Consider the following 18,080-nt stretch of genomic DNA (forward strand, 5'->3'; position numbering starts at 1 on the left):
AGCTCTGTATTGTATATCTAAATGGGAAGTCATCCAGAAAATCTTGCATATCCTTTAAACAGGCTACAATCTGGATGATTTGGTGTTAAAGAGACTGTTAACAGTAAGAACTCAGAACATATTAAATCCACAATGCTGGATTAGATTTAGATTCAGATCAGGATAGGAAAATTTAATACTGGCCATAGAGTGACAGTTGTCAGAAATCACAGTATATCAATTCATGTTGCTAATCATCCTTTGGCTACCCTGAGGTACCCTTGAGCATGGTACCATCCCCCACATACTGCTCCCCGGGCGCTGGATTGGTGGCTGCTCACTGCTTCACTGAGTGAATGGGTTAAATGCAGAGACTAATTTCCTACAGGATCAATAAACCATATCATATTATTATTATTATTATTATTAGTAGTAGTAGTAGTAGCTAGAGAGAGGTCAGAGAGTACATTATGACACCTCATTGCGATGAACTAATCACAGGGAAAAACTGAATTAAAAAGATAACCCCAATTAATCATCTTTCATGGTGCCCTTTAATCTTATGTAAAAAGCCCATTACCCCTTTTCCACAAAGCCAGTTCACGTATCGATTCATGCTAAACTTGGAACTTAGTTTTGTTTGCATTTACACTGCTAGAGAATCAGCTTTTAGCCAGGACAGCTGGTTCCAGGCTGGCACCAACTATTTGCTGTGTACAACTCATAACCCATTCAGGGAATTTTGAAGGCAAGGTGTGTTTTAAGATATTTGAATAAAACTCAATAGATGACCACAGAAAATGGGGAGTGATGGTGGTGTGGGCTTCATTCCCTGGGGGCTTTGAACTTCCAACAGAAGATGGCACATGTGCAGGGTCCGGAGAGAACAAAGATGTGAGTAAAATGGTAAAATGGTAAATGGCCTGCATTTGTATAGCGCTTTTCTAGTCCCTAAGGACCCCAAAGCGCTTCACACTATATTCAGTCATTCACCCATTCACACACACATCCACACAGTAGAGGTCCAGAGAGAGTACAGAAGACTCAACAGATGAGTGTATAGGAAAAGGCATTACAGGTGTCCTGATGGAGGTACTAATGTTGTATTTTACCAGTGTGTGCTTGGCACTAACTGCCATGAGTGGCTTGTGATAGTTTGAGCAAGTGAGTTCACCTAATGATGTGCTTTATTTGACATTAGCCTAGATGCTAATTAGCAGTAGCTAATCACCAATGTTGATCACTAAAGTCGACTGTGGTAGTACACCTAGCGGGAGGTGCTACGAGCTCACATGGCTTGTAGCTGTGCAAGAGAGCAAGCTTGGGTGAGCTAGCGGGGAATATCTCCTGCTGCAGTAGCCTTAAAAAAAAGAATATTGTTCGTTCTCCTGCCAGGTAAAAATCTTTTTCGTATGTATATTATACTATTCCATGTGTTATCATGTGTTTGCTATGATGTGATGTGTAGTAATGGTTATTTAGGTGCTAATCGCTAATTGGGGATAAGCTAGCAAGCTTGACAATTAGCCATCATGCTAAGCGGACGTTGGTAGCCAAGTTCATATGTCACTGAGGGGCTAAGAGCTCACATGGCTTGTAGCTGTGCCAGAGAACAAGCTTGGGTGAGCTAGTGGGGAATATCTCCTTCTGCAGTATCCTTAAAAAAAGACTATTGTTCGTTCTCCTGCCAGACGCCTCACTGCTGTGCTGCCTTACTGCTGTGCTGCCTTACTGCTGTGCTGCCTTACTACTGTGCTGTCTCGCTGGTGCCATTAAAGGACCGGCGGCTGCCATCCATTCATCCATCCGGACCTCGATTATTTGGACTGAAGTACTCACACACACGCCCGCATTCAGTGCCATACACTCTCTTTATTTTGCTGGCCAGCTAACACCATTGGTTTTTTTTTTCTTTTTGCATTCACAAAGACTATCCAAAGACATTTTGGTTATTGTCAAATAGACACTCTCTGATCATGGACTGAGGAGGTTGTGGTGTTACAACCCCAGGACTGAGGAAAAAGACCCATTACACACATGAGCAGCGCATTGATAGTGTTTGAATGCGACTGTATGCTTACATGCTTCTTGCAAGCAAGATGTGTACAGAATAACTGTAGTGGTAGTGTAGCTTAACATTGGCAGTGAGATGAAGGTTTATGCAGACATTTGTGGTTAGGTGGTGCATGATAATGTCTCCTGGCAAGAGTATGTAGGCAGTTCCTAGAGGATGAAGGAATTGATACTACTGACTGGCATCCACGCTCGCCTGACCTAAATCCAATAGAAAACCTCTGGGACATCATGTTTTGCTCCCCAAAAATTTCAGGAGTTCAGTGAAACTCTGGTCAGGATCTGGGAGGAGACAATCCTTGACGCCACGTGTCATGTCATAAGGATCATGCCCCAAAGTTATCAGGCATGCATACAAACATGTGGGGGCCATACAAACTACTGAGTACCATTTTGAGTTGCTGCAATGACCAATTTCAGCAAATTGATCTAGCCTGCTGCATCAGCGTTTCAGTTTAATTTCTTGGTGACTCTGAATTAGGTTGATTATTTTAATTACCATCAACTGATGTAGAATCCTTTTGTTCCTAACTCATTACCCGTTCCATATCAGTATGGATATCCAGCATGATGTTTATTTCCAAATGAGATCTGATGTTTTCAAAGAGTTCCTCTAATTAATTTATGAGCAGTGTATCAAATACCCCAATACCTTCATCTGCATACTGTATGTATTTTACTGCTACTTCCGTATTTTACTTTATTTTTATTGTTAATGTTTTTTAATGCCCTATTTAACATCGTTACTTTATTTCCTCTTTCAAAAATTGTGTTTTAAGTTTCACTGCAACAATATAATTATTCACTGAGTTACTTACCATAATTAATTTGACTTGAAAATATTTAAAATACTGTACATTATTTCTGTTCATATATAAGTGAACTGCAAATATATTTTAATATTAAAATTTACATTAATTAATAACAGAGCATGTTTGCAATTACTTTATTTATACATATTTATATAATAATGTCTATCTTTGCTAAAAAAAGGAACACTTTTTACAATACATTTTCAAAGCGTAATACTGGTCTTGTTCAATAGGGGGCGCCATAGAGCGAACAAATGACTACACACAGTTCCAGAACACCCAACCTAATGGGGACTGCAATACCGCTGTGTGACCATTAGGGTCACATGAATTCACACACACACATATTTTGTCTGGAAATTGACCACATGGGGACCTACTTAGAAAACTTCACCAGCCATCTTTAAATACTGTTTTAGAGCTATTGGTGGGCCTGTGCCCGTGGGGACCTCACTTGAGGTCCCCACGGTAAAATGAGTCCCCACGGGTCAGTGTGTAGTTAGGGTCAAGTCCCCACCAGGTATGAATAACGAGAACACGCACGCACGCACGCACGCACACACACACACACACACACACATTGGAGGGGATTCTCCTGAGTTCCCTATTTTATCTGTGTCTGATTGGCTGATTTGGTTTTGGGGAATGACTGCACAGCAATCACCAGACTGACATATAACCACACCTATATTTTAACATTGTAAACAACCCTAATGACCATACTTGATGATAAAAGACAGACATTTAATTTTCAAATGACTATTTTTGGCTTTTTTTAATCTCTTTGTCATTCCAATGATTATTTCATCATCAGCCTCTTGCTCCTTTGTACTCGCTCTTCTCCTCCATGCATTCTCTCATACACCCATACTGTTTCAGGCTTCTTTTACCCTTTCTCCTATATCTACCCTTCCTTCTTTACCCTTTCTCTCAGCCCCCCTTCTTCTCACCACCTGTAATTCTGCTTAACGCTATTCTGCAGCTGCTTGGGATAGCAAATACAGTGTCATAAAGACATACCAAGTTTGCATATCTGTTGCAAGGATCTGTTTATGTCACTGTTTTGGGAGAGGCTAGTTGCCAGTGGTGATGTTGGTACATTAATCCACTCCATGGATGGCAAGAAATTTGCGCACTGTCACTGTTACATTATCATCCCTATATTTCTTTTTATTCTTCATCACTCCGTTCTTGGATTTCCCCCAAAATCCTCAGTTCTCGGTCTCCGACCCAACAATGAGAGGAAGGTTGTTATGTTTTATGAGGATTATAACTGCAGGATTAATCAAGAAATAGTTATTTTTGTTATCTTGAATAGAATTTGAAAAGATTAAGGATATTGGTTTTACTACAGATCAGTCTGTCTTGGATCAGTCTATTCTTGGCTTATTGTTTTTACACTTTTTAATAAAAAACTACGAAGATATGAAACAGCTGGGAGGCTTGCAGTGAAGGGTAGATGGAGTGCATCTATTCTGTCACTCGGCTCATTCATCTACTTACACACTGGGGACAGTGAGTGACTATGAAAGATACTGGGCTGACCATTGGGAGCAATTTAGGATTCAGCATGTTCCCCATGGACACTTAGACATGTATACAGCAGGGACTCTAATTGAACTGCTGGTACTGAGATTAGTGGACAATCTGCTCTACCTGAACTAGACACGGAATATATTTGCTATGTAATTAACATTTTTTTTTTGGATAATATTCAAAAGCAGGATATATTTCTGTGTTTGGTAGACATGTACAACCCCCCCACTCCCACCCCACCCTTGTCTCTGTTGGGATTTAGTGCCCAGTCTTTCATTGAACAACTGCAATTACATATACTGTAGGCTCGGTGGGAAGGTCTTGCACTTGCTCTACAGACATCAAAATATATCACCGTTCACCTCTCATAGTCTCAGCTTTCTCAGGTTCTCACAGTTTTCTCAGTGCGCAGCAAGATGCACGCTGATCTATTCTGTTTATTCTAGCTTCGTACCCTCTTCATATTCCATGGAAACCCTCCTTTCTACCGATGCCTTGTCCTGTCTGAACTCGTCAACGACCAACGCCCCCATGTCTACCATCACCACCCTCTTTACCAGCACCATCCCCCCAGCCCAAGCCTCTTGGCAGCTCCTCCAGGCAGGCTAATTGACTCACTCCCAGGAGGGGGGGGATCATGCCACATTTCTAATTTGGCTTCCCCTCCTCCAGATAAAAGCTGCATACATCCATTCTTCTAAACCCCCCTCGCTTAAAGCCCTCAGTCTCTATCAGTGTACCTTATCTCTTCTCTTCAATTCCCTTTATCTCTAAATTTTTGTATGTATTTATCCTTTTCAAGTTATGTTAGTTTAACTGAAAGACAAAAAATGAAACAAAATAAAAATATATATACCGTATATTCTTTTTTTGTTTCATTCATTTTTCTTTTAGTTAGCTGTCTGATCACTAACAGCCTAAAATACAGATATTATAGACAACTGAACACATAAAAGGGCAGATCGAGACACACACACACACACACACACACACACACACACATAGAACACAGCACCCCGCCTTTGCTCACCATGGGGTTCACCTTCAGAGAGCCTCCATCTTCACAAACCGCACCTGGGGACTTTGATGGGCGTGTTTCAGTGTGTGAGTGTGTGCATGCACATGTGTGCCTACAAACCAAGCTTTACCCAGCTAACATGCAGACTGATGGAGAACAAAGATGCTTTCTGATTTCCAAAATCTGTAGAAATAACAAAAACATCTTCGATTTCTACATTGGAGAACATAGCAACATATTAAATGTCACGTTATTTATCATACAGTGCATTGGTTGTGCATCCAAAGCTCATGCTTTTGTTGTGTGTGCATACTCATTGCACATAGCAGAAGTGCTATGTGACCTGTTTGGTTTAGAGTAAGAGCTGTAGCTGTCAGTGAAATGGTGTTTTCAGATGTACATAAATTTTCTTTCAGGTACTTTAGCTGGATGGTTGGAGTCAGCTTGTGCTGTGGAAAGGACATTTGACAAGAAGAGAATTGTTACCTACAGTGCAATATGTGGAAAGAGTTTATGCCTGCTCTACATATTTTCATATTTGTTGTGAAATACTTATTATGTCATAACAAGTATTTTATTATCTTTATGGCTTGACAACTATAGTAAAAAGAAAGTGGGAACCATTTAACAGTTGTTGTTTTTTTCAGTAATTTTGCCCTGTTTCAGGTAAGTTGTGAACTTATATGTAGTGGGAAGTGGTAGTTTGTGTCACTAATGACCAAACAAAGAGTTCACTAGAATTTTTAAAGGTCATCTACTCGTGACAACTGGTACATAGATCCATAAAACGTAATGGTGCGCACATACATAGTAGAATCTATGTCACTACTATGTTGCTGTCTAAGGAGCTTGGAAAGAAAAGCGTCTGGACTTCTTTAAGTTGCTTGAAAAACCAAATGTGAACCCGAGCAGTGCAAAGCAATAAGAGGTAGCCAACCAAAATCTTATTGTATTCTTTGCTTTGACGATACCAGAAATGCAACTGATTGCTGTTCTTTTTATTATTGTGCCCAGTTACAATATCGCCTTTCCTCCAGGTTAACAACAGGGGTGTCACCAGAACCAATCCTTCCACTACCCTTTCAATGCCCAAATTTTGATAACGGGTCAGTACTTATTTTACTTTGGTATTGTACAAAGACAGCTATTCTTCCAGAACTGAAGGGGGCAGCATACAGCTACAAGTGTTCTAGTCGACCCTTATATAGAAAAGAAGAAGAATAAAGGCCACAAACATAGGAAAACCCTACAAATGGAATATAAAAAGCCCACATGTAAGATGGCAGCTAATGCAGTTGTTGTGATAGCAAACAACTATCGTGTTTTACAGACCAAGGGAAGAAATACTTCAATTTAGCGAAGCACATGTAAGTCTGACATCCAAGTCTGTTCAAATAATTCAAGCTGAATAAGTTTAATTCACAGTAACATCATCCAAAGTATTATCATTCTTATTTTATCCTGAAGTGCATACAGAATGATGATGGCATGATAATTTTGTTTTGGTATGAAATTGGGGGTTTGAGAACTACATTTCTGGTATTTTGACAGCCCTAATTAAGAATGCACTTGTGGACTGCAAGGGTATAGTGTGCTAGTGTTCCCCAGAAACTTCAAATTCAGCCAGTCTGTATTCACAGTAACAAAACAACAATTCGAATGTGCTCGTGCAAAGCCATGCAATAAAGATATAAAATACCATGAAATAAGGAAGCAGTTTCTCTTTTACTGCATGAAAGTGCAGAACCTGAGATATTTCCAGAAGAAATGTTTGTAACAAAAACTATCATTATTTTACTTCCTAGTTGGTTTATTTACTCTGTTTTCTCCTATATAATCATCTCACATCATTACTAGGCAGATGTTGATTGGTTTGGTTATGTAAGAATAATGAAAACACGCTGATAGTATCAGGGTTTACGACATCCCTTGACATGTGGGTATGCTTTAAAGAACTAGTAAAGCATTATCACCTGCTCATGCTAGAAGGAAAAAATGTTTACAGCTGCTCTGAAGAATTACTTGACCTCTAGACACCTGGCAAATCATCGTGTGAAACGGGTGTGAACATCTCCGGAAAGTTTCAGGAAACTGTCAGAATTAGCCCCAAGTTAGAATATAGGAAAGGTGTGGGGGAGTAGCTTTCTCATCCCATTGGACAATCCAATATCCTTTCTGTAGGAAAATACCATTGCCTTCAGGGACACTGATAAGGAGGTTGGACATCTGGTGGAGCTTGCAGGAGGACAGCTTTTTTTCTCGCTTAGAAAGGACAATTAAGATACTTTAGCAAGGACTTGTAAAGGGATTCTTGGTAAGTCCAGCTTGAGGGAGAGCCCCAGGCAGCCCTGTAACACAGTATTTTATATCCCAATAGGACTTCCATAACCCCTTTACTGACTTAACTTAATTTATAGCTAATATGGTTTAAAATAACTTTGCACTAACAAAATGATACAACCTATAACAGCTGGGTCGTTTGCCAGAAAAAAGCATATACAGATATGCTGAGATGGGCGCTCGTTGTGTGTCTCAGTAAAGCTTTTGTCCTTTTCTATACTCACATAACTTCTGTCGCTGCGATGTGTCATTAAACACCCCACATGAATAATGAATAAATGTACATTTAAATGAGATAGAAATTCACAGTCTGGACAGTCATTAATGTAACCACTAACTATAAAATGGAAGAGAGTTGGCCAGTGCTTTATGTGTGGGTGAGGCAGCTTCAAACAGGAAAGCCTTTCATGCTTCAAATCCCATATGTTTATATACTGCTCACTGCATCCCTCATTAGCAATGATCTAGTGTGTGTGTGTGTCTGTGTGTGTGTGCGCATCTTTAATGAGCATCTATACGAATTTTCATGTTGATAAAAGAGGAAGATTCTCTTATTGCATATATGCATTAAATTGCCCAAATAAACTTACCCAAATGCATCTTCAATGCATGTTTTTGTGATATAGCACGGTGTTTTACTAATTACTGGAACTTACAGGAAAAAGTTTCCCTATGATCATATTTTTCTTAATTAAATTATATATATATATATATATATATATATATATATATTTTTTTTTTTTTTTTTTTTTTTTTTTTTTTAATTGATTTTTGGTTTAAGCTTCCTTTGAATCACAAATATAGACAAACACAGTCTGGCAAAACTAGTATTACATAAACAGTATATTTCATATCTGTGGTGTATGGATTACAGGCCCCTATGAGCAAGCACTTAGTGACAGTGAGAAGGAAAAACTCCCTTTTAACAGGAAGAACCCTCAATCAGAGCTAGGCTCAGCCATCTGCCATGACTGGTTGGGGGTGAGAGGAAAAAGACAAGACAAAAGACAAACTGTGGAAGAGAGCCAGAGATGAATAATAACTAATGGTTAAATGCAGAGAGGTCTATAAACACATAATGAGTGAAATAAAGTGAGTGAAGAAGAAACACTTGGTGCATCATAGGAAGCCTTCAGCAGCCTAGACCTATGGCAGCTTTACTAAGGGAGGGTTCAGGGTCACCTGATCCAGCCCTGGCTTTATCAGAAAGGAACGTTTTAAGCCTAATCTTAAGAGTGAAGATTGTGTAGCACTAAGATCTAACTGTTGGAAAAAAAAATCTACATGTCTTCTGTTTCACAATTTCTGTTATTCTTTGGGTATACTTTGGGTAATTGTCTTATATTAGCAGCCTCTCCTAGGCTTTAAGTGATGGACTGCTGCTCCTGACATTCTCCACTGATTACAAGGTGTTCTCCCTGAGGTGGTAAAGCAGCTCCAAAGCCTCTACCACCATGTCTGACAGAAATTGTGTAAGGTATTATAATAAGTTGATAGGTTTATGGCCTTCACTGTGTGTGTGTGTGTGTGTGTGTGTGTGATTAGTGACAGTAGTTACTTTAGTCAGATTGCACTTGTCTAAAATTGTGAAGGTTAAGGTCAAACCACATAGTCTATTCAGGACAGAAGTCCTGTTACATAAAAAGGCTCTCAACCTTTTCTTGAGAAAAGAAAAGAGAAAGAGGAGAAAATGAGGTGGAAGATGTGAGTACGAGCGAGGATAGAACAGTGACAGATTAGAAACTTGCTGCAGCAGGTTGTCTGCTGCTTGGCGTAAAGATGATAAACCACATTATTCTCAAGCAAAATTCCTTGTTTAGGACAGAACGTTATTGGTGCTTCTTCTCCATGAAAGTCAGGAAAGTTTTTCTTCTCTTCTTTACTGAAAAGACCTTTTCCTCACTTTGTATTTTCTTAATTCCTTGCCTTTTCTCATCTACCCTCTCATGATTTTTATCTCTTCTCTTACTGTTTCAGTTTCAGTCTTTGTATCCCAAAAAGAAATGGAATGGGAAAGAAGGGAAAGACTGATGAATGATGTAAGGAGGGTAATGAGGCGGGTAAAAACTGGGGCAAGTGTTTGCTGATAGGGTCAGAGTAAGAGGTCATAAAAGTGATACCTGCCTGAGGGCAACATAAACACACCCTGTCCATCCTCTTTAACTCTCTTTTTTATCTTTCTTTCTCATTTATATCACTTAATTGCCTTTCAGTGAATGCAAAAGTGTAGTTCATATGGTGAATGTATGTTAGAAAATTTAGTTTCATTTTTACTCCAGTTAAAAAAGTCTAATTCTGTGTTCTTGACAAATTCTGTGGTTTTGACAAAAAGCCAGCGACTTAGGTAGTGACTGTCGTCCTACAGGGGGCTTAGTCTGTGTGCAGAAAATATAATTGGAAGGGGTTTGTGGGGGAGAGCAAGCAGTGACATGTTGGTTTCACCTACATACCTGGACACACATTCATGCTGCAGACAAGTACTTTCAATGGACTCTTATGAATCTATTTGTGTTTAAAGTAGAAAAACATCTCAGAGTGTGAGAACCCTGTGCTTAACATGTACAGTCAACATGTGTGTGCTTTTAATTAAGAAGTTCAAAATCTTTGTTTAACTCACGTGTAAAGATAACATAACTAAGATAACCAGCATTGCTTTTGAGTAGAACTTTTTCTGTTGTTGTCATGATTGTAATATAATAATAATAAAATAGTGGTTGCACACATGCACGCACGCACTCACTGTTTTCCCAATTCAGAGCAGTTGTTGTACAACTTGCAGGGATCATTGATCTTCTTACTTATGTTGGAAAAATGACAATTGAGCAGGGGTAACTTGAAATATGATTTTAACCAATTTTAACCATCTCTCACATTATTGCAAAGGAATGTTGGTTTTTCACTTGTACTGTGGATGGAGGTTTGGACATTGGCTGGGTCATTGCAACACCTTGATCTTTTTTTCAGCCATTCTGCTGCGGATTTGCTGCTTTGCTTGGGATCATTATTCTGTTGAATGACCCAATTTTTGCCAAGCTTTAGCTGTCAGACAGGCGACCTCTTTGACTCTATAATACTTTACTAGTACAGAGGAGCTCATGGTTGACTCAGTAACTTCAAGGTGCCCAGGTACTGCGGCTACAATACAACTTCTAATCATCACCTCTCAACATTTTGCTTGACAGTCAGTGTGAGCTTTTTAGAGATGTGACCCTTTTTCCTGACAACCTTTTAAAACAACTCATAGTCTTTTTGGCATTGTGCTGTCCTGAACTTCAATGTGCTGCATGAACTTTAACTGCTAATTAGTCTTTTAATTCCTGTGGAAGCAGCAAAGGTTTACCTAGTTTTTCACACAACTCCATGGAATCCTGTGAAAACCTTTTTCAAGTGACTGTACATTCATGTGAAATCATAGCACCCAGTATTGGATGGACATGGTTTTTCTTTTACAACCAATGGTCTATTGGTTTTCCAAGAGCATATACTCAAACTCTGCCGCTAAACATTCACTTCCACACAGCAGTCCCACAAGATTGATAACATACACCGTAAAAAAAAAAAATTCCTAAAAAAACAGTGATATTCCGGCAGCTGGGGCGCCAAAATAATACCAGAAAATAACAGAAAATAACTTTCTCATGAAAATACGGTTATTTTCAGTAATGACAATACAGTTTGTTGCCCTAATTTTACATGGGATTTTGCCTTTTTCAAGTGCTTTTAAACATTAAATTAGGAACAATTTAATGTGATTAAACAATGAAATTACCTATAAACAAGGTCAATGAATGCGGCAATATGAATAATAATACTTAAATGTACAGAAATATACAGTTAACAGTTGGTTTAAATAATAATGGATTGCATTCATATAGCGCTTTTTGAGACCCTCAAAGCACTTTTCAGTTCCACTTTATAATTCCCCTCTGGCCATCACCAGTAGGTGGTAGGTGAAGTGTCTTGCCCAAGGACACAACGACCGAGAGTGTCCGTGCCGGGGCTCGAATCGGCAACCTTCTGATTACAAGGCGAACTGCCAACTCTTGAGCCACGATCGCCCTAAATAACAATAATAATAATAATTATTTGATGTAAACAAAGTTTCTAAGAATCATTTTATCATATTATATATATTACATATATTACATTTTAATTTAACAGTTCAATCTTTCAAATAACGGACAAATATTTGTGAAATTATGATGCATTTGTGAATGTATTCTAACAATCTAAATATGCATATGTACAGACAAATACATTTAAAAAACAAGAAAATTAAGTTTTATTACATTTACATTGATTTTACGTTAATTTACATTTGACATGTAAAATCACAGTCTATTTATGTGAATTTAATGATATTCTAGAAGAACAGTACAAAACTGTAAAATACACAGTAAACTACTTTTATATTAAATTTTTTTTTTTTACAGTGTAGTTTGAGAACAGCATATGCATGTGTGTGTGTGTGTGCGTGTGCGTGTGTGTGCGCACGTCCAGGCAAGTGGGTGTGCACAAGTCCAAGTTATTTGTGTTTTGACAGGGGTGTTTTTTTGACAACCATTCAGCCGAACAACTTCAAGTAAAATGATAGGAAGCCAAGTATGTAGAGTATCTCGTTTGCGCTAATTCGAATGAGGGATGATCCCATTAATGGGTTTTCCCCCTAATCGGAGTGTGATTTCATCTGAAGACTGATGAACTACCAACTTGAATCTTGTTAGTTTGGATCTTATGGCAAAATCAATGAGCAGCAGTAGTCAAGCCTGCTATCTGATGTTGAAGAAAACACAACCAGGGCCAACAAGATAAGTTTTTTATGATAACAGACAAAAATAAATGGATCAGAAAAAAAGAAAGTACAGAGATCTGCTGAATCCAAGCCCGTATTTAGTTTCTGGCCTTTTGTCCTCCTCTCTGCTCTCTTTTCCATCCTGACATGAAATAGTCATTAGATGTAGTGGTAATTCAGCCCAGCCGTCTTTCCACATTAGCTAATGTGCATCAGATAAGTCAGAAGGGTGTAGGTGTGTGTGGTGTGTGTTCATGTATACAGTATTTGGAACCCTGTATATGCAGGTCTGTGTGCGTCAGCATTCAAAGCGTGGTTCTGTCAAGACTACAGCTTTAGCACTTGTGTGTTTCTACGTCAGACAGCTTGCATGACATGGTTTTCTGTTCCGTTGTTGACAGGTGCTAAATAATAAAAGCACCAAGAACAAGTACGGATGACGGAAAAGGCAAAGAAATATACGAAGAAGAGACACGGAGAGGCAAGAATAGAAAATAGAGATGAGAAGAAAAAAGTGAGAGAAGGCTGGAGATGTTGCTTTTAAATGCAGTTGCATAATCATCATGGCTGCCTTTCATATCCTGCATCCATTTAAAGCATTTGTCATGTGCACCATTAGAAATAAGTGTTCAAAATACGTAAAATGCAGCTCTTGAAAATGAACAGTAAAGGTAGTATGGACATATGTCCATATCATATTAGCATATCAGCAGCACAGGTCACGAGGGATATCATAATGACGTGGAAAAACTGCAGTGTTGGCAAATAGTGGAGAAGAAGAGTGAGGATCACAGGGATAGTATGCTTCCAATTTGGTAGACCCCTCTCTGTTCTGCATGTGGTCACTTCTGGCTGCACAAAAGCCCAGAGAGGCTAAAGAGAGTTGCACAAAGACATTTATAGCCTGTTGTTTATACTGTAGGTGGTTAAAAAGCAAATCTCTGGCCTGAAAGTCCAAACCTCTCATTCACATTATAATATTCTACTTCTTTGATACTTTTCCTCCCTCCTTATCTCTCCCTACCTAATGAAAGCATTTTTCTTCATTCCTTCTCAGCTGCTGCTGATGAGAGGTGCCAAGCAGCAGCAGCAGCAGAGTTCTTGTAATTATGGAAAAGAGAGGAGTTTGTGAGAAGTGGAGGGAAGCCAGCACTGAAGGGCATACCTGATGGTTTGTTGGTATTGTGTGACTTGTGTGTGAAAAAGGTAATTTCCCTCTTTGCAACATGAACTCCTGCCATAGAGAGAGGCAGAGAGTAGTGTGTGCAGCTTAAACTGGAAGAGAGACACAAAAGAGAGAGGGGGACATCACAAGGTGACATCACCTGTCAGGTTTCTGCATGTCGCCTCTGTGCCTGTGTCCTTAATTGTGTGTGTACGATACATTTGTGGGTGCATTTGTATAATAGTCCAGTATGCTGTCGAGTCGAGTCTGCTTTCAAATGATTGTGATTTCATATTAGCAGTTTCGTGTCTAACTCAACCAAAGATTCACCTGTATCTGATGAAATGCAACTGCTCTGCTCAGCATTAAGCAGAGGGCACAATGACAGTGTGTCAACAGAAAGTGTCAGTTATCTACCAGTGTTGCATTTCATGGATTTAAGCAGATCTAAGACAGCTGTACTCTGGGGCCCCTTAGTAACTCTATACGCAACACACACATGATCTCAGAGGCACACACCTGGGCACGGTGAATCCTATCCCAAGGGCAGCTTTGAGTGGGAGAAGGAGGCCAAGATGAAGTACCGGAAGGGTTAAGTGTTACTGAGAAACTTAAAAGCTACCACACTGAAGTGCTACTGTTTATAGTCTCAAGATTGTTGATTACAGATGAATAACGGTGCTAAAGGTGGACACTTTTTCCAGCTTCTTATTAGAATTAACGTCAGTAATTTACCCTCTACAGTTAGATAAATAATTTTACAATTTTGTATAATTTGAAGTTAGTTTGCCGATTCACATTTGGCTGGTGATGTCAAAACAACTCCTAAATGAATAAAAAAACAGCAGCAAGCAAGAAACCAAAAAAATAAAGCCACATATCTGCCTTCTTCATGAATGATAGGAGGGTTAGATAAATCAATACATCCCACCCTTTCCAAGGCCATGTAAAAGGAGCTTCTGAAATCATTTTGATTTCTCACAGTTGGCCAGGAAAAACTCCGAGATATGGGATTTACTGGAGGTTGGCAGTGAAGCATTGTGTAGACAGAATGATTGCTATGTATGCATCTACAGTGTCAGGATGGGTGAGTAGGCTTTGGCCTGAGGCGCAGTTTGGACAATTAAAAGAATTCCTGACTGCATTCTTTCTCCCATGAAAAACTCCCATACTCACCACTACGCAGTATCTCTCTATCCTCCTCCCTTACGCTGGCCCTCATTGTTGCTCTCTTATTCACATAGTTACTCTCTGTCAGTGTTTTCGTGCTCTTGTTTCATACTCTCTTTAAATATATTATTTTACTGTACTATTTTACATTAGCAAAATACATAAAAAAAACTGGAAAATTTGAATAAAACCAACATCCATTACCCTGCAACTCCTTAAACCTTATATTTAACTGAAAATAGTAAAACGGCACCATATTACATTGAAGTCAGAAATATATGCTGAATTTGACTTAACAAGTTTGACCAGGGGCACATTTGTCACTGTGTAGTATTATTTCTTCTTTTAACAATCCTCTGTAAGTGTTTGGGAACTCAAGAGGGGCGTACCACGAAGTGAGAATAATGAATTAGTGACGTACGTTGCAGCCAGTTACAGTCAAAGTTTTGAATGTCACTAACACAGTTGTCTCTAAACCTTGTTAAATCACCATGGTTATGCCGAACACATTACCTGGTTAGGCCCAAGTTATGTAGTTTATTGCCATTGTAGGTTACAGAAGCACAAACTGCCCGTTGTATCATCACTTTCTATCTAACATGTGTGGTGAACACACTAGGAGTAACTCAGGATTTGGGATTCTTGCCCAGGAATACTTTAGCATGCAGACTGGAGCAGGGATTGAACCACCATTCTTCTGATTAACAGATGACCTGCTGTACCTCCTGAGCCACAGCAGCTCCAAAATGCATGGATATCTTTTCATATTTGGTCCTGATCCGCTTCCTATACCAATGACAAATGACACTGCTGGGATTGCAGCAACACAGATTGCAAATATAAATAAATAATTCAAATTGCCACAACATTTTCCCTCATAGTACTTTGTGTTTCATTTAATTTGGGCTTGGAATGAGTTGCTAATTTTCACTACTTGCTTTACCTCTCTTCCTCTCGTTCTGTTTGACAAAAGGATGAAGGGACAGAAAGAGAGCGTTAGTGACAGTACTGTGCAATTCCTTCCACCGTATGTGTGTGTCACTTCATTATGACACCATTGCACACAGTGAAGCTTATTACCTCCCTGCTGCTTTCCTCCCCCAGCGTGTTTCATGCATTCCTCAGCGACTATAGATGTTAGCTTGTGTTTACAGCGTGTATGCATGAATTTAACACGTGATTTCAGATTATTTCTCAATGAAAGCCCAAGGTGACTTTATCTTTACACAGCATATTCCCAAACTGCTGACGGCAGATACCCTGTGTTGTTGCTGGAATCCATTAATGCTCCACTGCCACGTGAATACCCCAGCATGCAACACTGGCTGACTTAATGTACCAGACACATGCATCTAATCTGCTTTTGCTGTAACTTCTTCTTTTTCTGCAAGATTTCAGACATGTTGACACTTATGGAAATGAAGTGAGCTGAAGATAAGGGGATTTCCGTCCCATCCCATCTGTCATCTTTCTAAGTGGTCTCGAATCCCAGCTTGCAGTGACGGATTATATACTAGTACCTCTGAGAGGATAATGAGCAGGAATGTGACAGAGGCCGTTCACAGGTTTCACTTTTTACTGCTTATATTGAGAAAACTATCATTGGAATGGCTATATTCCCAAGAGTGCCGTGAAAAGATATGTGAACAGCTGTTGGGATGAATTGCTGAAATGTGTTACTGTTGACTGGTTTTACAATCGCAATTCTAAAATTTCCACACCATTCCTGGGTCTTTGGAAACAAATCTGTAAATCGCAAGAGCTCTTCAATTAATTTATTCCGAAGCTTTATTTTCTGATATTTATTTACTCTCGTAAAGACTTTTTAGTTAAAGCAAAAAACAAACAAACAACAATGCAAAAAGTCTTCTTCTGCCCGTTAACCTTTAATTCTTCACCCTCCTGAGTCAGGTCTGACATATTGGAGCTTCTTTGCAGACGACTATACTTCACGTTGTCACTATAGGAAATGAAATGAGCCAGAGCTGCTTTGGATTTGTTATAAATCCCATCTGCCATCCCTTTTAAGCATTTTCAAATCCAAGGCTGTTCATCCTTACTAAAGCAATTACATTTTTAGGATTTTATCGCTAGTGTTTTGACAGTAGTGGATGTACAGCATCTTCAAAGTAGCTTCTTAACAAGTGCTGCACCTGTTTGGTTTCACTGCCAGAGGATATTTTGTGGTTTATTAACCAATTAAATGTCATAAAACATCTTGAAAAATGTGCAAATACTGACATACTGGTAAGGATGCAACACGTGAATGTGATTGTTACATATGGCTGAAGTTATGTTCTTTTATTTAGTCATTCATTTATTTATTTATTACAAAGGAACATTTTGAAGATTTTATAATTCATACTCTCCATTTTCTCTGTTGTCACTGTCTGTGGACACTGCAGTAATGAATACACCACAAATACTGCCCAGTATGCAGTATTTATTTCACTCTCACTTCTTGGTCAAATATGAAACAGGATATTTTAATTCAGTGTGAAGTCAGTTGCATTTGCAGTTGATGAGATACAATCGGTGGATGTGTTCAATGTGTTTCAGACTCATTTCTCCAAAATGGCCACAAGCACGGTGGACCTTCAGTTAGCCTACCTCACTGTGATATTCTTCTAAAGGAATATTAAAAGTGAGGGCAGCAAAGGAAAAGCCTCTATCTGCCCCTTCATGTTTCAATTAGCCTTCTTGATCATGTTTACAGAAAATGTGAAATCAAAGGGAAACAGTTTCATGTTCCTCTGACAGAGGTTTCCTTCTGGTCTCAGGATTTAAATTGCTAACTCAGAAATTGAAACTGCACCGCTAACCTTTTGACCCATTCCTTTCCTTTACTCTCCACCCCCTTGCCATATATTATTAAGCTCACATGACGCTTTTCAGAAAATGAGTAAAACTTGTGATACTGGTGTTCCATGTTTTGCTCCAGAGTCAAAGTGAATTATTTTGGAGTCTCTCCTCACTGTTGTCTGATCCACCCAAAATCAGGAGCATAAGCCACAGCGAGGCTTAGCTGGCAGACCGAGATGGTTAATTGGCTAATTAACTCCATGAAGCCCCAATCAAAGAGCCAATTAACATGGGACACATGCAGTTTGGCATGGCCAATTAGTGCCAGTGTTCGTAATGAACTCGTTATGTATGAAACTGTTAAGTGTGTTAATGAATTAGGCAGGGTGAATG

At 39.1% G+C, this 18,080-nt stretch overlaps 1 protein-coding gene across 2 annotated transcripts in view; it reads left to right on the top strand.

The window, feature by feature from the left end:
- The window catches only part of sema3b (sema domain, immunoglobulin domain (Ig), short basic domain, secreted, (semaphorin) 3B), a 90,847-nt gene that overhangs the window by 22,902 nt on the left and 49,865 nt on the right, over positions 1-18,080 (top strand). Inside the window, exon 1 of one of the 2 annotated variants that reach the window (XM_026155272.1) lies at positions 5,867-6,785. The exons of the other annotated variant lie outside the window; for it this stretch is intronic. The gene's annotated coding sequence lies outside the window, so the exon portion shown is untranslated. Of the gene's footprint in view, positions 1-5,866; positions 6,786-18,080 lie in introns of those variants that run through there. 2 annotated transcript variants of the gene reach the window in all.

Source organism: Astatotilapia calliptera, chromosome 20 (genome assembly GCF_900246225.1).
Source record: "Astatotilapia calliptera chromosome 20, fAstCal1.2, whole genome shotgun sequence".
Lineage (NCBI taxonomy): Eukaryota > Metazoa > Chordata > Actinopteri > Cichliformes > Cichlidae > Astatotilapia > Astatotilapia calliptera.